The sequence below is a fragment of the Pleurodeles waltl genome, chromosome 1_2 (assembly GCF_031143425.1).
Source record: "Pleurodeles waltl isolate 20211129_DDA chromosome 1_2, aPleWal1.hap1.20221129, whole genome shotgun sequence".
Classification (NCBI taxonomy): domain Eukaryota; kingdom Metazoa; phylum Chordata; class Amphibia; order Caudata; family Salamandridae; genus Pleurodeles; species Pleurodeles waltl.
Genome location: NC_090437.1, coordinates 71,364,163 through 71,389,865, shown reverse-complemented (window position 1 = coordinate 71,389,865; position 25,703 = coordinate 71,364,163).

Sequence of the window (25,703 nt, the reverse complement as noted above, 5' to 3'; positions counted from 1 at the left end):
GGTATCCATCCCTGTCCCCTCACCCAACAACACCAGGTTGGCTTGACCCTTTGCTCTCATGCTAGTGCATTGAAAAGGTCAGTCAAGTAGGATGCCAGTAAAGGGGCAAACTCTTTATAGAAGTTATCAACGTGGTGTCAAATTATGTATTTCTTAGGCAACCTCTCTCCATCCATTGGTCTGCTCTTGTGTCATTCACATTTTGCTTCTGCCCACTACAGCATAGAACTTGTTGCAATGAGTCATTCTTGTTCAGCCACTGAATAACTTCACTTCGAGTGACTATATTTAGACCTATTCACAAGGAGCACATCTGCACACAAGGTATTTCTGTTCAGGAAGGGAGAACGTTGCGGTTAGCTACCATCTGATCGCAGTGCGATCCGGGCTGATGGTGGCTATGTTGTGATTTACTGTGGCCAAGGGGGCAGAAACAGTGTGTAATGCAGCAGAAAGAAACGGCGTGAGAGGCAGAGGGAGAAAGTTTGATTTACCAGTGGAATTCTCCCTTTCCAATGAGTAACAGCGGGAGCTACGCCGGCAGTGTACTGGGTGTCCCCCAGATGGTGGGAGTGGTGAGGAGAGCAGGAGAGCCTGACGAAGGAGAGCTCTGGAGTATGGCAGCTCAGGAAGTGGGGAAAGTGCGCAGACTTACTTCCAGAGTCACACTGAGAGGAACACGCGGGAGCAGCAGTGGCAGAGCCAGCAATGACGAGTTGGTCTCGGAGGTCTTCAGCAGACCAGAAGTGATGGCACCCTCGGAGGAGTGACAACGGACACCTGATTCTCAGAAGAGTGAGAAAAGGATCCTGAAAGATTCATTGACAACCGCAGCGGCAAAGAAGCAGAGTTGCATCCTAGAGGTAGGAAAGGGGCTCGGCTCCAGAAGGGAAAACATGAGAAAGTGAACAGGTATTCACAGAGGACATTGGCCAGGGATGGGGGGACCCTTGTTAAGTGGTGGGAGCAATCCATCCTGAGTGGTGATAAAAGTGACCAGGGAGAGCTGCAAGGAAATGGATCTAGTACCAGGAAGGTGAAGGTCTCCCCAAATTATAAAAGATCATATGATCAGCGATCAATGCAGAGAACAAAAAAGTCAATACCCAATAGGAAACAATTGAGGGTTACGCCCTCCGTTAGATCATTTTTTAAAGTTCAGGGGAAACTACCAGAGAACATTACAATACCCTCATCCTTATCTCATGCTGAGAAGGAACCAAACCTAAGTGCCAGGTCCTTGTCCGTACGGAAGAATAAGAATGAAATAAAAGGAGACGAGGTCAATAAGCGTGAAATAGAGAAGGCTCTAATACCGCTGGGCCCAACCTGACACCAGTGTCTTGTGGAGGTGAGAGAGCCAGAAACTGGTGAAAATCTGAGAATGGTGGGTCGGGCAGAAGACTAGGAGCAGCCAGCTTGTGAGGCAGGTAGCACCCAGTAGACTCTAGGTGAAGATAAAAGAAGAAAAGGAGACCAGGAACCTCCACAAGATATTTTCAACATGGAAAGCAGTAGTCTGCAGTATTTGCAGGCTATCTGGTTCAAGCAGCTATTGAAGCCTTTAGCAAATTAAGTTAGAAATGGTTTTGCCACCTCCTAGGCAAATCAAAAAGAGATACAGGGAGTGTGCCAAGGGTGAGCAGAAAAGTTAGATGTGTTTTCTCAGGGAACCCGAGCCTTGGAGGTCTCAGTAGAGGAATTAAAGGAAGCCACATACAGGGAAGGCAGGAGGTAGGTAGATTAAAGGCAAAGGCAAAATACAAAGAGAGCCTGGACAAGCTTGAATCTTTGGAAAATAATGCAAGGAGGAACAATATTAGGTTGATGAATGTGCCAAAGGGAAGGAGGGGGAGGCTATAAAGGCTCTAGTAGTGGAGCTACTTATATACAGTGGTGTCTGGGAAGGCCCAGAGGAGACACAGTTTAAAGATATTCAAAGAGTACATCGGGATCCGTTTCAAAGGGTGGCTAATAAGAGTAGACCCGTAGGATCTTAGTGAATTTTCTTTCATACTCTATTAAAGAGAAGATCCTGAACAAAGCTATAAAGCTGGGTTCCTTGAATGGGAAGGAATGCTCTTTTGAAATTAGGTCAGATATTTCACACACCACTTCAAACAGGCAGTGGGAATTAGGAAAGAGGCTGGATGAACTCAAGAAGTTGGGGGGCTCGGCCCAGCTGAAATTCCCGGCAACTTTAAAAGTTATAATGAACAACAAAATGTACAATCTGAATGATTGTGAAGAGGCGGATAAGCTACTTGAGATGTTCAGATCAAGTCATGTGTGACATTACATTAGGGTGCTTTTTTCCTCAACTTTTTGTTGACTTGCTGGCTGTCTCTCTTGTATTGCTACCTCTGTCTCGGCCCTCTACTTTTCTGTTCTTTTTTTCCTTACATAGCACTCAGACATTCCTGATAGCGCCCAAAATGGTTATCATAGCCAAACAGGAATTGGGAAGGGTTCTCCAGGGGGTAGGGAAGGCATGGGTAGGGGAGGGGAGCACAGGGTGGGGAGCATTAGTGGAAAAACAGAAAAAAAGTGTCCTATAATATATTGGGATTTTCAGGAAGATGCAATGGCCAAACTCAGATCTGATGTTAAAAAAGAGAATAATGGACGGTAGGAATGAAGTCCAAATGTTATCTTGGTATGTGAATGGACTTCGAGTAAGGTCTAGGAGAGAGAAAATGTTTCTACACTTAAGGGGTGTCCCTGCCCAGATAGTTGTTTTACAAGAATCATACCTCACAAGAAATGAATGTGTCGATATTTTTAGATCTCAGAGATGGGAGAAGAAAATGGTATGCCCTGATCATACTGAACATTCAAAAGGAGTGCTTATCCTCATTAAGAATAAGTCAGATTCCTCTATATTGGATTACAAGAGTGACAGAAAGGGAAGATGGGTTATAGCAAAGGTCAAGGTATTTGATAGGACATATACAACAGTGGGATACTATGGTCCAAATAGAGACGACATTGAGCCCCTACAAAATTTATGTTGTGAATTGCTAGACACTCCTTATCCAAAAATAATGTCAGGTGATTTTTCTTTGGTATTGGATAATTTCTTGGATAAATCAAGTAAAAATAGATCACACGGTTGTCCTAAATCGCAGGCTTATATCTGATCACTAATAAAACAATTAGCTTTGTCCAACCTTTGGCGGAAGAAGAATGGTGTTGAGCAGGGATATACATTTCACTACAAGAAATACAAACATCAGTCAAGAATAGATTACTTCCTGATAGATAGGCCCCTTAAGGCAGATATACAGAATGTTTGACTTGCGGCAGCTGATTCGTCCGATCATGCCGCAGTGATTTTGAAAATGAAGTGTAATTCAGCCAACAGGTTGAGGAGGTGGACTTTAGATCGTTCACTTTTGAAAGACCAGGAAGTGATAGAAATTCTGAGAGCAAGTTCCATTGAGTTCTTTGAGACTAACATTAACTCCACAGCATTACATGTTGTCTGGGATTCTTTTAAGGCCTTTATAAGGGGCATATTGATCAGGCTTTCAGTCCAGAAAAATAGGGAACATAGGAGGATTGTTGTGGAGTTGAAGCAGTCGATCACATTTGTGGAAAAAAGGCTTTTAGAACAGCAGGACCAGGAAGGACGGAAGGAGATTCTGTTGAGGGAGATTTTGGAGCGAAAGGCTAGTCTAGCTGCTGATGGCTGGGAAAAGAAAATGTAATTGCACGTGGACAACCTCATGGTTTATACAAGCAATTTACCCTTCACTCTAAAAAGCTTAGAATTCATGATAACAGTATTTGGGCAGGTGTCAATATGTCCAAAACTGAGATTATGGTGTAGAATATAGAGAAAGGACATTGTTTGCTAAACAAAAAGAATTAAAGTATTTGGGCATTAAGATTTGTAACACTTTTTAAGAAGCTGTTGAAATAAATTGTGGCAGAGTCATGAAAGAGACAAATAGATTGCTCTTAAGCTGGGCCCACCTACCTTTATCACTGTACGTAAGAGCCAACCTGATAAAAAAATGTTGATTTTACCAGAATGTACTTTTTTATTTAATATGCTCCCTTTGCATTTTAAGAAGTCCTGGCTACAAAAATTACAAGGGGAAGTAGATTCATTCATCTGGGCATCTAAAGGAGGTAGAATTGCAAGAAGGAAATATGACAAAGGGGGTATAGCGCTTCCTGAATTCCAGCTAGACGTTTGAGCCTTTCAACTAAAAAATATGAGAGCTTTGCTGTCTGATGGGAATGGGCTGGGGAGAGATCGGTTAAGGGAAACTATGCTGAAGGAAGTGGAAGGGGGAGGATCAAAATTCATGTATAAATTTGGTGACCAGAGTGTTTTAAAAGGGTGAGACTGAAAGTCTTACAGGCAGCTGCCCAGCTGTGGGCCCAGATAAGGAGATAAACAAATGTTACATATTATAGCAGTATGTCCCTGTGAGGGATTCTCCTGGAACTCTGGGGTGCCTTTAAGATAGCCTAGTGGTACCCCCTGCAAGAAGCAGGTATTACAGAATAGGGCCTGATGTTCCAGAATGGGAAATTTTGTTAATGGGATTAATTTCTGTTAAAGACACAGGGTAAGTTATCTAAATTGAAATACTATCAATTGCAAAGTTGGGCCCGGTCTTGGGGAGAGGAAGGTACTGACACAAACAAGCTGGAGGAGATGCTGGTTAAAGGGCCATATCAAAAGAAGGAAGTGGCGGTCTGGTAGGAACTACTCTTGGATACTTCAGATAAAGATTTTGACCTCCCTGCTACTCTGTGGGGGAATGCTATGCTAAATGCAGGTTTTAACCGTTTATAGAAATTACCCTGGCACCTTTTGTATCGAGTGGTAAAGCCTGTGCACTTAAGAATCACACCTTTTCTCCCTTCACAGGGTTTACTGGTCTCCAAAGAAATTGGCAAAACTAAGGGAAGCAGAGAACACGTGTTGCAGAAAACGTGGTTAATTGAAGGAGGACTACCTCCATATGTTCGTGTTCAGTCCCAATTTTAAGAACATTTGAGGAGAGATCTGTAAGGTGATAAATGCGGTCTTCCACTCGCAGGTGGATGTAAGCCTGGAATTTACCTTTTTTGGGTGGTCACCTAATGCGGGTATCCCCCATGGCTATAGTAGAAACCTGTTGTTCTACTTGGTGTTACTGGGTAGAAGGGAAATCTGCAAACAATGGATACCTCTGGAGACCCCCTCAAAGACTGAATGGTTGAATGCAGTAATTTATGTTTGTAAGATGGATCTAAACCGAACCCATACAAAAAAGGCAAATAAACTGTGGGCCCCCTTGATAAGGTGGTTCGTAGGGGAAAGCAGGGCATAAAACTAACTTGGTTACAAGTGGATGTTTGGGTCAGGACACTTTAGTGAAAGCTCAAAGATTACAGCCACATGGGACTAAGGCGTGGTGACTGGCGGATGATACCTGTAAGTCAGTACCCGCGGGTCTCCTAGCTGAGAAACCTCTATCTTCCCAGAGCCGCACCACACTAGTAGAGAAAGATCTAGGAGGTCAGCCTCGAAGCATATAAGACAAATGAGGACACAAAAAAAGGTATTTCTGTTCAGTGACGGTGCTTTTAGTTCTCTATTTTTTGGTTAGTGTTGCCTTGGTTTGCAGAACTCAATGTGATATTAGTACCCTACTAATGTCAGTGCTGTTGGTAATTCCTTTTGAAGTGTCCTTTACCTGACTGCTGCTTTTCACATTCTACCAGCAGCTCCCATGAACTCTGAATATAAGCTAATGAGGGTTCTCTATCTTTGAAAACCAGTCTGACTGTCATTCCTTTCTTTCCTGTGTCTTTCTCTTTCTTTCTTGCTTTCTTTCCTTCTTTCTTTCTTCCCATCTTGCATTTCTCTTTCCTTCTTCATTTCCTTTCTGTTTCTTCTTTCTTTCTTATTTTTTTACCTTCTTCATTTCCTTTTTGCCTTTTTCCTCTTTCTTTCTTTCTTTTTCTTTCTTCCTTCCTTTCTTTCTTTCTTATTTTTTTACCTTCTTCATTTCTTTTTTCTTTCTTCCTTTCTTTCTTTCTTTCTTATTCTTTACCTTCTTCGTTTCCTTTTTTCTTTCTTCCTTTCTTTCTTTCTTTCTTTCTTTCTTTCTTTCTTTCTTTCTTTCTTTCTTTCTTTCTTTCTTTCTTTCTTTCTTTCTTCTGTAATTCACATTTTTCCTCTACCCACTCCAGCATGCATTAAGGGGCACTGTGTCAGCTGACCTCATCCATTAGCTGACTTCACTATGAGTAATGGCTTGCTGCCCTTACACAAGGAACACATGAACACACAGAGTAGTTACATTCAGTGGCATGAAGTACTATGGCAATGTGTGCTTTCTGAGACCAAAACAATATTTTTGAATTTAGCTAATGTTAGTTTCGATTGATGAGGGAAGCTTCACGGACAATAAACGTATGCAAAAATCATGACAAAACAAAACAAGAATTGCCAAAAGGCTGGCTGCCAATGCCCGAGTGCCCTTTTTGCAAATTATTGCTTTGAAGCATTCCATGTGCATGCATTTCCTGTATCTTCTGGAAAGTTAAACTGAATGTGTTCTGTAAGTGTTTTCAGTTTTCCTCATAGTACTGGATCCCTATACAAGTTAGGACAAAAAACACATGTGCCTTGCAGCATGATTCTGAAACCCAAAACCAGGGACAGTTCTATTGGGGCATGGTCTGAAATTAATACCAAATGAATGTTGGTATCACGCGACTAGGGCATCATGGCATTGCTCACCAGAGTACAATCGGTCCCAGAGTATGTTCTATTTACAAGGGAGAAAAAGAAATCATCTGTTTGATCTATATGTAGTTTTCTCCAGGGATCTCTCAAACTGAGATATCTTCAGCTATTTTAGGTGCTGTACAGAAAGGCTACTGGGTATGGGAAATTGGCATTGACTGTCTTTATCTAGGTTTCAAACTAGGTTAAAGTCTATAATTAGAATGATGTGTGCTGCTGTTAATTCTGCCATTGTGCTGAAAAAAGATATTAGGAAAGCACCTTGGCCTGTCTTGACTTATACTGGTGATGCATGTATTATGTATACACTCTGCAACCAATATACATCTACCTTCTTTATCAGCTTTGTGGGTGTCAGAATTAAACCAGTGACATAAAGAAGAATGGAACCACACTGTTATTTTTTTGTCTTGGCTTACAAGTGAAATACCAAGGGATATGATTTGGGGATATGATTTGTGTCTCAAACGTTCTTTATGTTGTTTACTTAAATGTGCCTTTTGTAGAGTTATTGTACTATATCACCCCTCTCATGGATCCTGACATATTTTCAGTCTGTTGTTTTGGGGGAATTAAGACCTTTAGTATTTAATAAGGTCTGCCTCATTCATTCTTGTATGCATTTGAGGTGTTTGTCATTCATGCTTAGTAGCCACCATCCAGAATACCCTTTTACTTCCATCTTTACCAAGCATTTGATCAAAGTTTCATTTAAATTTAAATCTCCCTAAATTACCCTCTAAACTCCTCCCAACCAAACACATTTGTTAGAAATTGGGTTGTTGGTTGACTGGGGTGTGAGCCTTGGTCGAGCAGCAACCACAATTATTGTCAGGGTAAGTTACAAGCAAACCCCAAATTAATCCTTGCCCACCTTCTGTGAGCTTGGCACAGAGCAGTCAGGCTTACCTTGAAGGTAATGTGTGGAGTATTTGTGCAACTCTTCAATCAGTGAATCAGTGAAAACAGCACACCAAAAGGGCTCCGCACCAGGTTAGAAAAAAAAGAGTAGACGTTAATAAATAAAGCAAGATCACAATGACAAATATGTAATCAGTAGAACATGAGTTATGAATTTTTAAAAACTAAACTGTAGTATAGTGCCTAGAACAAAAAATCACCACCTGGGGATATCTGGTCATAGCGAACCAGGACAAAGTCAAAAGTTCATCCCGACTGTGCTAGAGCACAGGCCAACTACAGGGGCCCAGTTAGGCCCACTGAACAAAGTATCTCTGTCCTGCTTGCAGAGCGTTGTGTGGATCCGAGTCGAAGATATGTAGTGCAGTCGATGCATTGGTTCTGAGAAGTGGCGAGGCTCCGGCACAAAGTCCTGTTGCGTCAAAATCAAGGATACCATCGACGGGGCTTGCGATGCAAAGGCTGGCTTCGAGGATTCATCCCGCAGCCGAGGTAATGCGTTGGTTCTGATGAGCGGTGAAGCTGCAATGCAGAGCTTTGACATCGTGGTTGCCATCAACGAGGGATGTGAGGAACTGTTCCGGGAAAGCGTCACACAGCAGCAGTTCCGAAGGTGATGCGGCAAACTCAAGACGTGGCATGCGGTGGCGATGCTTCTTTTCTTCTCAAGGATGCGCCGATCAGCCAAGAAGATGCTTTGGTTCTGCTTAGAGATGTGCTGCTTAGCAGAGAGGCTCCATCGGTTCCACTGGGAAGCACCTTAGTGCCATTTCCAAGGATCCAGGACTGACGTGGCACCACTTGTCAGGCTAGACCCCCTGATGCCAGAGTTCAGGTGCAGTAGCAGGGTAGTTGAAAGTCTTTTGTGTCGCTGAGACTTCAGATCAGGAGGTCAGCCAACCAGCTCTTGGAGTCACTCTGGTTTCTGGGTTAGAGAGATGCAGGTCTGATCTTTCTCACTCCCAGGCAAGAGGGAGCAGGCACAGGTCACCAAAACAGGAGTCCAGCCGAATGCAGTCTGACAGAGTAGCAGTCCTTCGGCATCACAGCAGTCCTTCTTCCTGGCAGAGTAGCCACAGGTCCAGAAGTGTACTGAAGTGGGGTGTCTGAGGTCCAGTTCTTTTACTCGGTGGTGCCTTTGATGTAGGGGGAAACTTCAAAGACATTCCTGTGAAATGCACAGATGTCCTGCTCATCCTGCCCTGGCTTCAGACTAACTTCAGGGAGTATGAAGCCCTTTGTGTGGCGAATGAACACAGCCTATTCAGGTGTAATTGAGGCTGTGTCCAACTCCTCCCTCCCATCCTGCCGCCCAGAGTGGCCTATCAAGTCACATCTAAGCTTCCATTGTGTGTGGCTGTCTATGCGGAATACACAAAGCCCAACTGCCAACTACACCCAGTCATGTGACCGGAGGCAGGCTGCAGGCACCAAGGGGTATATCGATGAGCCCTTTGCACCACAGTTGCATCACTTTTCTGTGATGCAACAGTGGCGCAAACCTTGCACTCATATCCTTGAGGGCATGCAAAGCCACTTTGCGTGGCTTTGAATGGCCTCATAGATATTGAGTAAAGCAAGAAAGAGCAAATCTCTGCTTTACCTTACCCTGCAGAAGGGAGGTGTTTTAACGGGCTTTGCAGTGGGTGTTCCAAGATGACTTGCTGGGCTGCCCTGCGCCAAAAGCGCATAAATATGGGCCCAAATTGCCAAGGCAAGAAAATGCCAATTTTTTTAAAGTGGCATTTTCATAAATGTCATTTAAAATCCAAATTCATTATAACTTGGAATTTTAAATATGCTTCCAGAGACACAACCCTGAAGCAGACATCTCCTCCCATTTGGAAATTATGGCTATAAAGTGTAATAAGGCAATTCCATTGTTAACTTATGGGCTAGATAGGCCTTTCAGTGGTCAAAAACTAATTTAGGAGTTTTTAACCACCAGAACATGGAAGCTAAAAAGTGCATGTCCAACTCTTTAAATACATTGCACCTTGCCCCCACCCTAGGGGTGACTTATATGTTTTAAAGAGGATGGTTTGCACCTGGCAAAAGGGTTATTTTACCACGTCGAAATGACAGTTCAACACTGCTCACACAGGCTCTGCAATGGCAGGCATGAGACATGTTTAGAGGGTTACTTTAGTGGGTCTCACAATCTGTGCTGCTGGACCACTAGTATATTTAATTTATGGGCCATGGGTACATGTAGTGCACTTTGTAGAGACTAATAAGTTAATTAAATATTCCAATTAAGCATATGCGAATGCTACTTTGTTTTAGGGAAAGAACACAAGCACTTTAGCACTGGCTAGCAGAAGTAAAGTGCACAGACTCCTAAGACCAACAAAAACAAAGTCATCAAAAACAGGAGGTCTGAAGGCAAAGGTTAGGAGGAAACCACGCCAAGGATGCCAGGTCAAAGCCAAGCGTCCATGATAATAAGTAATAATTGAATGTTGAAGAAGAGAGCATTCATATTCCAAGTGGAGGTATGGCCCACCTTCCTAATGGGTGGACCGCAGTGAGCCCATTCAATATGAGACACCTTGCCATACTGGGTGAGATGCGATTCCCAGTTCCCACAATTCACCCTGCCCCATCAGGCATCTACCAGGCTCACGTCTAATAGCACCCATCATCATCTAATTCTTCCCCTTCAAAGAGTGCCGACTTGCCTTATTACAGTCTCTCTTTCAAAATAGGATGTTCAAGATTCAGCTTCTGCATAGTCCTTAGCATAGGTTCCTATACCCTAGGCAGAAGTAGCAGGCCTCAGAGCTAAAGGACAAAAAGAACTTGGGTCCTGATTTATACTTTTTGATTCAAAACTGCACTAAAGCAGTTTTGCATCAAAAAGTTTAGCTCTGACTAGCGTATTTATACTATGACGCTGGGTGGCGCTAACATTGACGTTAACCATTGTGCCTTGTCGTAAGGCAAAATGACGTCAACACCGGAAAAATAACTCTAATCCATTTTATGACATGTAAAAAGGTCGCAAAATGGAAATGCACCATTTTTGCCCGCAATAGCGTCAAATACAGACGCTAACGGCAAAACAGTGCAAAGAAGAGCCAAAATGGACCCAGGAAGCCAGGAGAGACCCCAATCAAGCAGGAACCAGCCAGGAGGACACAGACAAGACCCAGGGGAGGGAGAAGAAGAAGTGAAAGTGTTGTTTCAGTGCAGAGGAGGATACAATACTGGTGAGAGAGGTGACGAAGCATCAAAATTAACTCATTGTCACCTCCAAATTGCCAACTGGAAGGAGAGAGGCAATTTGGCAGCAAACAGTAGGCAAGATTAAAAGTGTGGCAGAGGCCAGGAGAACCGTAACAGAGTGCAAGAAATGCTGGCATGACTGCAAGCGAAGGATGAAGTAAAAAATGGCAAGGAAAAGGAAGGCAGCACTGCAAACTGGGGGTGGGAGTCCAGCACCACAAGAAGACTTGGACGAGATGGAGGAGATGGTTGCAGCTGTCATCCCGGAGGAAATTGTCACTGGAATCGCAGGACAATGCAGGATACCAGGAAACACAACAAATGCAGGGTAAGTTGCATGGTGGAAATTTATGCTAAAATGTTAAGTGCGAGAAGGGGGAGGCACATAGGACACACACATTGCATGTCAAAGGAGTGCAGAGGGACACATTGCACATGAAGCAAGTTGCACCATGCTGACATAAGCTGCACATGTACCTACGCCTTGGTAGTGCCATGCACCATAACACATATACAACCTGGACATAAGTTGATCACCAGGCCTAAATACCTACATGTACATATGCAGCACATGGGATGGATGGCATGTATGATCACTGTGCCTCTGGTTGTGTCATCACAACATTCCTTGCATTTAGTCATATCAACCCTACCAACATGACCAAGACTTCAGAGACTAGGTAGTCAGTTAATACAATTTCTGGGATAACGTCATGGTGATGTCCCTTGCAGTAACACCTTACAACTGCCTTGCCTCATTGCCCAATAACATGTGTGCTGCATCCCACAGCACACAAGTCATTGCAACTGTCCCAACAGTACCCAGACATGTGCCGGTAGCACCACCACCCCGCACATTGACAACACATCCACATAAGGCATCCCCCACTCCATCATGCAGTCAGGATGCCCCCTGGGTGCAGGGAACAATGAACTAAACAGGCGCTGGGGGAATAGCAGGCTGGTCCTGTTTAATTGGTAACATGCCACTACCCAGACCAACTAAACTGCTGTAGTGTTGAACCACACATCTTGATGCTGATGTGCCACTACCGAAAATATGTACCACAGATAGCAAACAGTAGGTCACAACAGTCACTGGCTGAGCCCACAACTACTCTGCCACAACCATGTGGGGCATATATGAATGGGAAAATAAACACACACATATAACACATGAGGTATGACTTTGAACATAATGGCATATAATTCCACATTGACGGCGGGGGATGGTGCATGGGCAAATCTGGTGTTGGTAAGACTGCCAGTGCAGTGTACCCTTTGCGGTTGGCAGTAAGAGTCACATGTTGGGATGGCGGCTGGAAATCTGTCTGCTCATGGTAGCTCTGTGGGGCACTCAGTACAACATTGTTGATGGCTCAAATAGAATCAGTGCCAGTTATGGGGTGCATTGGGTGTGACAGGACAAGCTGCACTTAGCCATTCAAATCAGGCAGTTGAAAGGGCAAAGGGCCAGGGCATGGGACCCCCTGCACTGCCCATGTCAGGTGCATGGGCTATACAGGGGCACCCAGGGGCACACTACACCACATCACCACCAAAGTTTGCATGGGTGTTTCACCGCCATTCAAATGCTGGTGGAAATGCGGAAACAGACCTGGAGTTTAGCGTTGAACGTAATACTGGTCTGGTGTCACAGGACAGCTAGAATTGTAAGCTGCTGGAAACCTGCCAGTGCCAGGACATTGGCCCATGGGGCATTTGCCATTGACAACAGTTGCCTCTACCACCTGTGCTGTTGAGGCTGGTCAAATAGGCGATGTCAGTCAGGTGCCAATAGGACTGACACACTTGAAATGAGGGACCAGTATGACTACCTACACAATCATCATCAAACTAGCTTCAGGCCCTGATCTGAGTTCAACTCCTGTTAACTGGCTATGTATATAGACTCATTTACCATCAGGCACTGTCACATACATAATGATGTACACAGCAAAAATCTAATACCCATGCTGGCCATCCTTAGGTCAACCCCTGTGCCTGTGTCAAATTAGCTGCACTGCCACCATGCTGCACCTCATGTATCATAGTGCAAGGAGGGCTGTATTGAGGGGGAGGACATAGGTATGTAGGAAGGCAACCCCACCTGCACACACTGAATATGAAATTGAACTCTGCGAGATCCATGAGTGCTATGCAATGTAGCACACATAACAAACACTAACATGAGGAGCTATCAATGGTAACAAGAGCATAGTGTCCTGGCAACGCCATCCCTGCGGTGGTGCAAGGTCTCAGCACCGCATGGTTTTATGTGAAACATGTAAGACTGGGACAGGGGAAATTTTCCATGTGTGGTGCTGTGGCATGAGCACCCATTGCTAGGCTTCACCATGCAAATGGACGCATAGGGAGGGTTGACAACGACAAGATGGTGTCAAGACACAAAAAAGGATATACATCACACCTCGAAGATATGACAGAGCCAATAGCACCAACTGGGCTTCCCTTCATGTGGCACACAGGTGGGGCATAGGGCTGATAGACTGCAACCATTATGTACAGGAGCAATGTTTGGGTACAAAGATGACAATGAGCCTCCAATAGCAAGTGACATATCAACTGCCACAACACCGTTAGACTGATTTTACACCATCTCATTGCAGAGGATGATGGCTCTCCTGCGGATCTGCCTGTGCTGGAGTACCCCGATGACCTGGATGACCAGCTGACAACCATCAGCCAAGAGACTCTCCAAGAAGTTCTCGTATCCCTCCACAACGCAATAGTACAACCTGCCAGCACCGACACAGCTGAGGACTCCGAGGACCCAGGTACCAGCTTTGAGAGGACAGTGGTAGGAGTCGAGCGGGAGCTGGCCAAGGAGGTGCAGGTGGGGATGCAAACTATGGCAGCCAGCCTAGAAGGTATGCACGTGTGCATCGTTACGGCCACTGAACAGACAGCAGCCAAACAAGGCACACACTCCACAATGCATGGAGTCCAGCAGTGCAGTTCCACAGATGGCAGCTGCCGGGAATTGGGAGTCTGCATCTCCAACCACTGAAGTGTGTGTGGCCCCCTCTACCTCACCACACTTCAAAGGATGAAGATGTGAAACAGATAATTTTCCCCCGTAGGAGTTCCTGGTAGCACCAGCCCATGCCATGTCACATGGCCAATGATTTTTCTCTGTCCTGTGTTTGACATCATGCCAGTGTTAGCACAGTCAGAGATTTGCACTCTTCAATTGTCTCTCACTTTTCAATTGGCGATTTATGTTCCCCTGCACTGAGCGACACTTTACCCGAGCATGTCCCATGACATGTCCCCAAACCTGGGTTTGTGTTGTGTCACATTTGGATGGATTTCATTCATGGGGTGACAGACTGGGACATTGTAAATATTGCACTATGACACTTGTAATTAAACACCATCTACAAAACCAGCAAGTCTTTGTGTATTGTGACACATCTAATACGCTTAGGAATTGTGATGTGTGTAACATGTCTTAAGTCACAGAGAGTCAGTACAAGAATGCAGGAATATGGGGGCACATATCTACGCACAAGGTACCTACATGATGAACGTCATGCTGGCCTCATCCCCTACCAGCAATTCACTGACTATCTCAAAAAATGTTGAACACATGGATGATTCACCCAATACATATGGCAGGAATGGCTGTTAAACAGTTCTCAGACAATATTGTCATCTGGGAGTACCATTAGAACACATTGGTGTGAAACAGAGGTACTTAACCTCATCTGTAACTGGCATAGGTCAGTTTATCAGGATAGATATGAAATGTAGGCTATTGCCAGATGTCCCACAGTGCCCATCATTCCTACACAGGACCCAAACAATGACAGCTGAATTACCACACGTATCTGTCCAATACAAAGGTAACATAGTCACCTTGAGTGGTGGGTACACTGTATGGCAGATACAAAGACCAGTAGCTGTGTCGTAGCTGCCAATGTGACGGATCAGTTGTGAGAAGGTGATGAACATGTCAAGAGAGGGATTTGGAGGCAGGACGGAATCCTCAGGCCAACACATAATTTTCACTGTACACTCATGGGAAGGCCCTGAGACCCAAGCATATGACACATGAAGTAAGGGAATACCCAAAGATTTTTAATTAGAAGTAAACTAAACAAAAAGAATGAAGAACACCTATCCTAACCTAACCTAACACATCCTAACAATATATAACTAACAACTGACCCTAACTACCTTATGCTACACTTACCTAACACATTTAACGACACACTCCAAACATTGCCCCCCCCCCCTTATATTACGAGACACATGCAGGACAACATATACTAAACCACACATATACTACCTATAGCTAAACAAATATATTTTTTTGTTTTTTTTGTAAAAATGTTATATATTTTTTTTTTCTTAATACGACACATAAATGCACACACATTACCCTCACCCACCCACAAAGTAACATGTAAAAAGTAGAAAACCCACCCCCAAACCTACTTATCCTAACTAAACTACTAATCTAATCTAACCTGACACTAACCCCCTAAAACCCACTATAAAACATTTTTAAAAAATTGAGGAGGGAGGGGACAGAACTGGGGGTGCCAGTCATCAAGCCAATTACAGATTAGCCACATTGAGGGATTTTTTAAAGAACTTTAATCTCTTAGGCCCTCATTACAACATTGTCGGTAAAAGCCACTTACCGCCGTGCAGAAGACCGCCAACACACCGCCGCGCCCGCGTAAATCTGCCACAGCTATTATGACCCACAGCTCGGAATCCGCCAAAATTCAGACACTCACACAAGTCCGCCACACCAAAGGTCAGTGATAAACTGGCGAAAAGAAAACCTCCACCGTCACGCCAACAGAAATACGCCCACACTATCATGACACACGAATCACCGTGGCGGTCTTTCAACCGCGGTATTCTATTGGCGGTACACACCGCCGCACTCAAAATACACACACTCCCACAAAACACTGCCACATTGGACAATTCGAAACACACACACCTGATACACATACACACACCACTCCCACACATCCAATACAATATATAACACACACCCACATCACCCACAAACCCCTACGACCACAAGTACTGAGAGAAGGCCCGAGAGAGACACCACAAACAACTACCAAGCATCCACAGGCACACAATACCATCACCCACATAACTTCCACGCACCTCACACAACACACCACTAAATATCACCCCAGTTATCACTACACACACCACCCCACACATCACCCACACCACGGCACGGCAAAGACACCCCAGGTTCTCTGAGGAGGAGCTCAGGGTCATGGTGGAGAAAATTCTACGGGTAGAGCCACAGCTATTCGGATCACAGGTGCAGCACACCTCCACAGCTAGGAAGATGGAGCTATGGCGCACAATAGTGGACAGGGTTAACGCAGTGGGACAGCACCCAAGAAATCGGGATGACACCAGGAAGAGGTGGAACGACCTGCGGGGGAAGGTGCGTTCCGTGGTCTCAAGACACCACCTTGTGGTTCAGCGGACTGGCGGCGGACCCCCACCTCCTCCCCCACAACTAACAACATGGGAGGAGCAGGTCTTGGCGATTCTGCATCCTGAGGGCCTTGCAGGAGTAGATGGAGGAATGGACTCTGGTAAGTCAAATCTTAACTATTACATCCCCCATCCTACCTGCATGCCATCACATACCCCCCTCACCCTCACCCCCATCACTCCAACTCCTCACAAATGTCCCAACAGCACAACCCACCCATCCCAACACCAAGCCCTGCATGCAACAACAACGCATGGACACCCATCACCAAAGCATGGCCACTGCACATACCCATACACCCCCCTAAACCACCATCACACAAGGTCCCACACAGGAATGCAAGCACTGGGGTACACGGTCATCCACCTATTGCACACCATGCCACACACAGATGTAATAAACGTCCTTTTATACCCCTGCAGGTCCCCTACCCAACGTCACCGGACAGGAGGGTCCACACATGTCCACACCACCAACAGAAGAGGCCCACAGTGATGACAGCAGCTCTGTCCAACTGGATCTAGATGACCAGCCCGGCCCATCGGGGACCTCGGGACAGTCGGTTCCCCTCACACAGTCACAGGCCACTACAGAGCTTCCCCCCTCTGGAAACACCAGCACAGCACCCACCCAGCGGGCCCATACCTCTGTCCCCAGGACACGTCAATCAGCAGTGTGTCCACCACTACAGGGAACCCAGGCTAACCCACCACCCCAACAACAACAGGGACCTGGGGGCAGTGGTAGTGGGCACACGGTCCAGGGGACGGAGGCCCAGGAACACAGGGGAACTGGGAGGGCTGCTGTGCGACAGCGGGAGGACAGGCCAAGGGAACCCACTCTCCACGATGCCCTCTCCAACATCATGGGAGCCTACCACCACTCCCAGGAGACAATGGCAACGGTACTGGCCAAGTTTCAGGAGACCCAGCGCCTGCAGGAGGAACAGTATTTGGGCTTCAGGGAGGAACTCAGAGCCATCAATTCCACCCTGGGCACCATCGTAGGGGTGCTGAAGGAAGTACTCAACACCAGGAGGGACACTGTGGCACAACAAGGGGCCCCTGACACTAGCCTGGGTGATGAACTGCCCACCACCTCCGCTGGCGCTAGTGGACAGGAGGCACCGCCACAGGACCACCACACCAGCACCCCACCCCCTGCAGAGGGAGAACCACCCCGCAAACGGTCTCTGAGATCCAGGACAAAGACCGAGAACGATGCCAAGACCCTGCCAAGAAATGAGACCAACCTGAATGTCATCCTTCTGTCCCACTTTATCACCCTGTCCATCCTCAAACTGCCCCAGCTCCACTTCCTATGCCCATTTGGGCAATGCACCTGTGAGACTAATAGACTGGACTCTGCCATGGACATTCCTCCACCATCACTCCTCACCATTTTACAACCCCCTCCAATATTGAGCACTTAAATAAACACCCTTGAAGCACAAAACAATCTGGAGTCAGTCTGTGATTTCGAAATAGTGTATTAGCAATTACAGTGGCAAAATGCTCTTTCAATTGTAATGGCAACATACCTATGTAACACAGCTCTAGTCCATCAGGAAACAAAGCAGATGTCACACTGTGGGACACACATCTGTAAAATCGTAAGGGAAAGTGACAACCCAGTGACCGTACACTGGGTGAAAACGACAAAAGTAGAGAGGCAGTAGTGTTATAGTACATGTAGTAGGCAGGTTTGTATTCTTACCTGTGTCTCACTGGAAATATTGCAGGATCACCGAGTTCCTGTTGTCGATGTCCTCTTCTTCTGCTTCCTCATCTTCACTGTCCACAGGCTCCACAGCTGCAACAACACCGCCATCTGGACCATCCTCCTGCAGAAAATGCACCAGTCATCGCAAAGCTAAGTTGTGAAGCATACAGCAGGCCACGATGATCTGGCACACCTTCTTTGGTGAGTAGAATAGGGATCCACCTGTCATATGGAGGCACCTGAACCTGGCCTTCAGGAGGCCGAAGGTCCGCTCTATTATCCGCCGAGTTCGCCCATGGGCCTCATTGTAACCAGAGTCACCTGAAAATGGCGAGGGACAACTGTTAGACACGCACTAACCTGTAGGGATATCCCCAGACCCAGACAACCATTCCCACTGACGTGTTTCCAGGTGCTCACCTAATAGCCACACACGGTGCCTCTGGAGTTGCCCCATCACGTAAGGGATGCTGCTATTCCGCAGGATGTAAGCGTCATGCACTGAGCCAGGGAACGTGGCTTTAACATGGGAGATGTACTGGTCTGCCAAAACACACCATCTGCACATTCATGGAATGATAACTCTTCCAGGTTCTGTACACCTGTTCACTCCTGCGGGGGGTACCATGTCCACATGGGTCCCATCAATGGCACCTATGATGCTGGGGATATGTCCCAGGGCACAGAAGTCTCCTTTCACTGTAGGCAAATCCTCCACCTGAGGGAAAACAATGTAGCTCTGCATGTGTTTCAGCAGGGCAGACAACACTCTGGACAACACGTTGGAAAACATAGGCTGGGACATCCCTGATGCTATGGCCACTGTTGTTTGAAATAACCCACTTGCAACGAGTACTGACAGCACCTGCACTTGAGGGGGGATTCCTGTGGGATGGCGGATAGCTGACATCAGGTCTGGCTCCAGCTGGGCACACAGTTCCAGGATTGTGGCATGGTCCAGCCTGTATGTGATGATCACATGTCTTTCCTCCATTGTCGACAGGTCCACCAGCGGTCTGTACACCGGAGGATGCCGCCATCTCCTCACATGTCCCAGCGGATGGTGCCTATGAAGGACAACAGCGAGCACAGAGTCAACCAACTCAGAGGTACGTACCCACAGCTTACTCAGAAAACCATTCATAACCCAAATTTTGCCTGTATGAGTGTTGAGGCAAGGCCTAGGTAGGTGTGACGCAGTTAAAAATTAAGCCATGTGGGCCCCTGAAATGGCGGCTGCCTGACCTGTAAAGTGGGACAATGGGATGTGAGGTAACTGCGCTGGCGTTGTACACCGTTGCGGTAGGCGGTCGAAGACCGCGGCGCAGTGCTGCATTGGTTAACATTGGACCCTATGGGACCTAGGAGCCAATGACGATGTACGCCAGCGGTGACGGTACGCACTGCCGCGGACGTGACTGCCATTTTCTATTTGTTCAATCACTCAACCGGAGAGGACCTACACTGCAAGTGCTGCTGTGACCTCGGTCTGGAAGAGGCAATGGCTTGTGCGTCTGGGGAAAGGGCCCCTGCCTTCACATCGGAGGAGTTGGAGAAACTCGTGGATGGGGTCCTCTCCCAGTAAACACTACTCTACGGTCCTCCAGACAAACAGGTAAATACACTAGGAGCATGATGTATGGGCAATGCCTGTGTGGAGTGGGGTGGATGAAAGATGGGGGGGGAGATTGAGGCGTGCATAAACGACGGTGAGTGCATGTGCATCATGGCAAGGGTAGGGATGGGGGCCAAAGACTGTGACGGTGCATTTGGTAATAACGTTATTTCCCCCCTGTGCAATTCATGTAGGTCAGCACCCACCAGAAAAAATATATTTGCCACGCCATCGCCAAGGACGTCCGGACCCTGGGGGTCTACCACCGACGGAGCACCCACTGCTGTAAGAGATGGGAGGACATTCGCCGCTGGAGCAAGAAGACGGCGGAGGTCCAGCTGGGGAGGGCCTCCCAACGTGGGAGGGGTGCCCGTCGCACCATGACCCCCCTGATGTTCAGGATCTTGGCGGTGGCGTACCCGGAGTTGGATGGGCGCTTGAGGGCATCACAGCAGCCACAAGGGGGTGAGTACACTCTCATTCTGCTGATTTTGCACGCAGTGGAGGTGTCTTGGTGGAGAAGGTGGGCTATGGGTTTCCCTAGGACAGGGCGAGTGTGCTAGTTAGGTCCCCTTGTTCTGGCAGACCCTGTGGCACCCCAAACCCACCTGTGTACAGTGCCAAGTACACCTAGTCAGGCTCCTGTGTCATCCATGTGTGCAGATGTCATCCATAGCCTTGTAGGCCATGTCCCAGGGATTGAACAGTGGAGCCCAAGTGCGCGGCGTAGTGCAGGGGGCTTCTGTGTCTGTCGTGTCTGCCAACGGTAGCGGTAATGCATGCACTCAACATGTCTTTCTTCTGTCGTTCACCCCTCTTTTTGTGGTCTCGCTGTTCTTGTGTGCATTAGCATCATCAGGCGGAGGAGCAGTGGCACCGGAGCAGGAGGGAGCTGCATCCCACATGGCCCTGGAGGGCGAGACTACAGACTCGGAGTTCACCAGTGGGACGGAGGGCGAGGGGAGCTCCACGGCGGGGACAGGAGCTGACACCAGTGACACAGACTCGTCCTCTGATGGGAGCTCCCTTATGGTGGCGGCAACATCTGTGCCCCCCGCATCTACAGGTACAACCGCCACCCCCCTACCAGGACCGCCCTCCGAGGAGCCCCTCAGCCTTTGCCCCGTGCCCGCTCACCCAGGAGGGTGGGCATCACCTTCGCCCCAGGCACCTCAGCCCCTGCTCCAGTCAACCCTGCTGCCCTCAGTGAGGAGGCCATTGACCTCCTCAGGTCCCTCACTATTGGGAAGTCTACCATTTTGAATGCCATCCAGGTTGTAGAAAGGCAGTTGCAACAAACAAATGCATTCCTGGAGGGCAATCATTCTGGTCAGGCGGCCCTTCAGCAAGCTTTTCAGACTCTGGCCTCAGCACTGATGGCAGCCATTGTCCCTGTCTCTAGCCTCCCCCCTCCAACTTCCTCCACCCAGACCCAATCCCCTCTACCTCAGCTTATCCCAAGCACACCTTCAGACCAGCATGCACACACCTCAACACACAAGGGAAGCTCTGGCAAACATAAGCACCACACATCCCACAGGCACTCACGCAAGCATCACACACATGCAGACACACCAACATCCACTGCCTCCACTGTGTCCCCCTCCTCCTCGTCTTCCTCCTCCCTCCCAGTCTCATCTACACTCACACCTGCATGCACTACATCTACAGCCACTACTTCCATCACCAGCACACACACCACCACACCCCACTCACATGCAGTCACCAACCCCACTGCCATTCACACATCCCCTGTGTCCTCTCCCAGTGTGTCTGTGACGCCCCCTCCCAAGATACACAAAGCAGGCACACACCCACCCAACAGCCATCCACCTCACGACAGCCTCCAGCGCATGCACCTTCACCCAAAGTGACCAAACGAACACCTCCTACAACCACAACCTCTTCCTCCACTCCCAAACCACCTCCAGCTACCCGTCCCAGTGTTCCCAAAAAACTTTTCCTGTCCAACCTTGACCTCTTTACCACTCCTCCCCACCCAGTCTGTCTCCTAGGGCCCGACTCTCCAGGTCCCAAACTAGTACCTCAGCCACAACATCTCCGGGACCAGTGGTGCCTGTAGTCCCCGGAATCTGGAGTGCACCGGCCACCAGGGCAGCCAGTGTGGCACGGAGCCACAGCATGGACAGTCCCCCACCTGTGAAGCATCAAAAGTTGGCCAGTGCCCGGCGGGAGAGGGGGAAGACTCCAGCCACCAAAGCCGCTCCCAGGGGTACAGGTGGGAGTGTGGAGTCAGCTGCGACACCTTCCCAGGTGGGGAAGGGCCACAAGGGCAGCCAGTGTGGCACGGAGCCACAGCATGGACAGTCCCCCACCTGTGAAGCATCAAAAGTTGGCCAGTGCCCGGTGGGAGAGGGGGAAGACTCCAGCCACCAAAGCCGCTGCCAGGGGTACAGGTGGGAGTGTGGAGTCAGCTGTGACACCTTCCCAGGTGGGGAAGGGCCACAAGAAAGTCAGCAAGTCTGGGAAGAGCAGCACAGCGGAGAAGACCGCCATCATCCCCGCTGCCCAGGAGGCCACTGCCAGCACCAGCCCAGCTGCCCAGGAGGCGACCGCCACCAGCCCTGCTGCCCAGGAGGCCTCTGCCAGACAGCCCCGCTGGGCCACACAGGACCACCAGCAGCTGAGTCACTGCAAAGGACCCAGCTGCTACAGGCACCGCTGAACAGGGCACCGCCGCCACAAGCACCGCTGAACAGGGCACCGCCGCCACTAGCACCGCTGAACAGGGCACCACCGCCACAAGCACCGCTGGCCCATGAGCGCCATGGGCACTGACGCTACTGAGTCTGCCACTAGCAGGATGTAGCACTCTGGGCACCAAGCCCCCTCCAGAACCAGTGGAGAAAGGCATCCACTACCTCTGTCCTTGGCAGGATGAAGCACTCTGGGCACAAAGCCCCCTCCAGAACCAGTGGAGTATCACATCCACTACCTCTGTCCTTGGCAGGATGAAGCACTCTGGGCACAAGGCCCCCTCCAGAACCAGTGGAGAAAGGCATCCACTTGAGAGACTGTGGCTTTGCACTCCCCAGGATGGAACAGTGGGCATGTGGCCCCCTCGTGGATTTGGCATCGTGCACTCAACCGGCTGAGGTGCCCCCCCTTTTCCCTTCCCCCTGAGGTGCCTGTTTTATTGCTATCTGATGCCGCTGCAGTGTTCTCTCCATCATGTTCGGGGATTGGGTGTGGGCCTCGCCCATACTGTGTGGGCCCAGTGTTCCACGGACTTCAATGAAGCACTACCTGGACTACTATTCTTGGTGTATATTTTGTTTATAGTGTATATATATATTTTTGCGTACTGGATTTTAATATATTACAATGGTTACACTCATTTTCTTTGCATTCTTCCGGGGGGGTTGCAGGGTGTAACTGTAATGTATCAATATGTATTAGTGTGTGTGTTGTCGTGGGTGAGGGTGGGGGTGTTGCGTATTGCGTGTATGTGTCCCTGTTTTTCCCTCCCCCATCCCCTGTGTCTTAGGTGCTGTACTCACCGTGGTCTTCGCCACCGGCGTTCGTGCTCCTGGTAGAGGAGCAAGAAGATAAGGGCTGGCAGGATCTGGAGCTCTGGTTCCATGGCATCCTGATTCCTCGGAGAAGTGTGGCACAATGGTTAGAGCGGCAGACCCTGAAGCAGAGATCTGGCTCAAGACAAGGGTTCAAGTCCTGCTTCAGCAGGTCTTGGGCTCAATTCCCTTGGACCAGATAATTCTTGCCTCAGTGCCTAATCTAATTAATGGGTCCCACTCTGCAACTCTGGGCAATAGCTTGCTTAATCTCCACAACAGCCCCAACAGCGCTTGGATGCCTGGCTTCACCCTGGGGGTGCCCAGGAGTGGGCACCTCACAGGGAAAAGACAGGAGGGGTTCCATAGCGGTATGAGTACAGCGCCTTGAGACCCTAACGGGTGAGTAGTGCGCTATACAAGTGCAAATTTACTTTACTTTACTCGTGGGGTGTGTAGAGGTGAGCGTTTTCCCTTCGAAGTCCTGTTTCCGCCGTGTTTTTGTTCACGGTGAATCCGCCCCTGAGAAGGTAGCGGATTGGTAGGTTGTGATACTGTGGGTGGTACATTGTCTTCCGCCTGTCTGTTGGCGGTGACCGCTGCGCTGTTTGTTTGTACCGCCGTGGCGGTCGGAGTGTTAAAGTGGCTGTCTTTGTTGGCGGTTTCCACCACAGTTGTAATTCAATTTTTTTTCCGCTGGCCTGATTGTGGTTTTACCGCCCCTTTAACACCGCCTGCCAGGGTTGTGATGACCACCTTAGTGTTTTTCTCTACCTCCTTCTCCAGACTGTCCAACTTTTTAAGGACCAGTGTAACATCCCTCTATAGTTTCTTTATAACATTCATGTCGATGGCAGCAGGTGGCGTAGGCTGTAGCACAGATGTTGATGGTGCAGCCGCTGGGGCTGTAGTGATGGTGGCAAATGTGCCCCCCTGCACAGCTGCGGAGCTTGGTCATCTCTACGTGGCCAGTGTGAGTCCCTCCTTGGGTGAATGTCTGCCATTCCCCCGGTGGATCGCTCCCTGCGATAGGAGCATGCCATCCTCCAGAATCCAGATTCCACTGCCAGGATGTGCCTATAGAAGACTGCCCTCTTCTGAAATGCCCGCAGTTCCTCATTGTTCATGTTGACAGCTGTTAAATTGAGACAGGCAACCATCAGTGTCAGTGTTATGTGGAGTTTGTACGGATTATTAGCTTACACTATACATCTAATTGCACATGCACTCCAACTCACATTCCGGATAAAACAATGGCCCAGATAAATACAACGACAATGCTGCCTTAGCATCATTTTGTTGACACCAAAACGACGCACAACAAGATTTGCAAACAAACTAAATTATGTGTGCATTGATTTTGTGCCATGTGTAACAATGCAAAGGCAGTGTCAACTTCACAGAGATCAGGGCCAATATTCCTTATCATCTGTGTCAATTTTCAACCATGCATCACCAGTAACTTGAATATGTTATTGGGAGTATGAGATGCAGTTGGTAACCATAAAGGGTCAGTGCTGATAGGTACACATGCAAGCCTGATCAATATGACTGTCACCTACACTGTGAGCATCACATCTACCTAAAAATGTATTGTACCTCCCCCCCCTGTGCCTCAGGGGGGATGGCCATGCAATCCACTCATACATGGAGTCAGGGAGTGGAACATATGTTAGGAGGGCTACCAACTAGGACGCTGGTTACCATTGGTCTATCACATGTTTCATTTATATGTTCAGGTGTTGACACCCATCAATACCTGATCTGCCAATACTATTCCTCCTTACACACCCATATCCATGCCAGCACACGTCTGACCTTGAGCTGCATGCACACCTATTACATTCCACATAAGTGTCACGTAAATGGAGTACAAAATATAGAGCACCATGCTGGGAGGCAATCGCCCGCCCAGTCCTACATATACTTTACAATACAGGGGTGCACCAAATTGTGTTCAAAATGGTGCAACACTGTGTTGTGAGAATGACGGTGTGTCCCAGTGCCAATATTCTCACAGCGGTGCACTTCTTAGTCACATATGGGCCTACATGTGGCTTGTCATCACCTTGTTTACACAATGCTGCCCATTGAGCACCACAGGCCTCACAAGATATGACTCTGCTCGTGCATGGGAAACCCTTAAATGGGACACAATGTCACCATCCAGCCTACTTTGATATCTGATCATTTGACAGGTCATCACTTCTAGCATTGTGTGCAACACACATGACTCACTCACACCAAACCCTCAATTACTACACAGGACAGGCATTATCACACTGAGTGGATACTTCTGGGTCCTCAAATCTTGCCACTTTGCCGATGGTGCAGGTGGCAGATCCACCTGTAAGATATGGATGGAAAACCATGCTTAGTGTCATATCACTGTCACTACTAGTGGACAACACATTACAG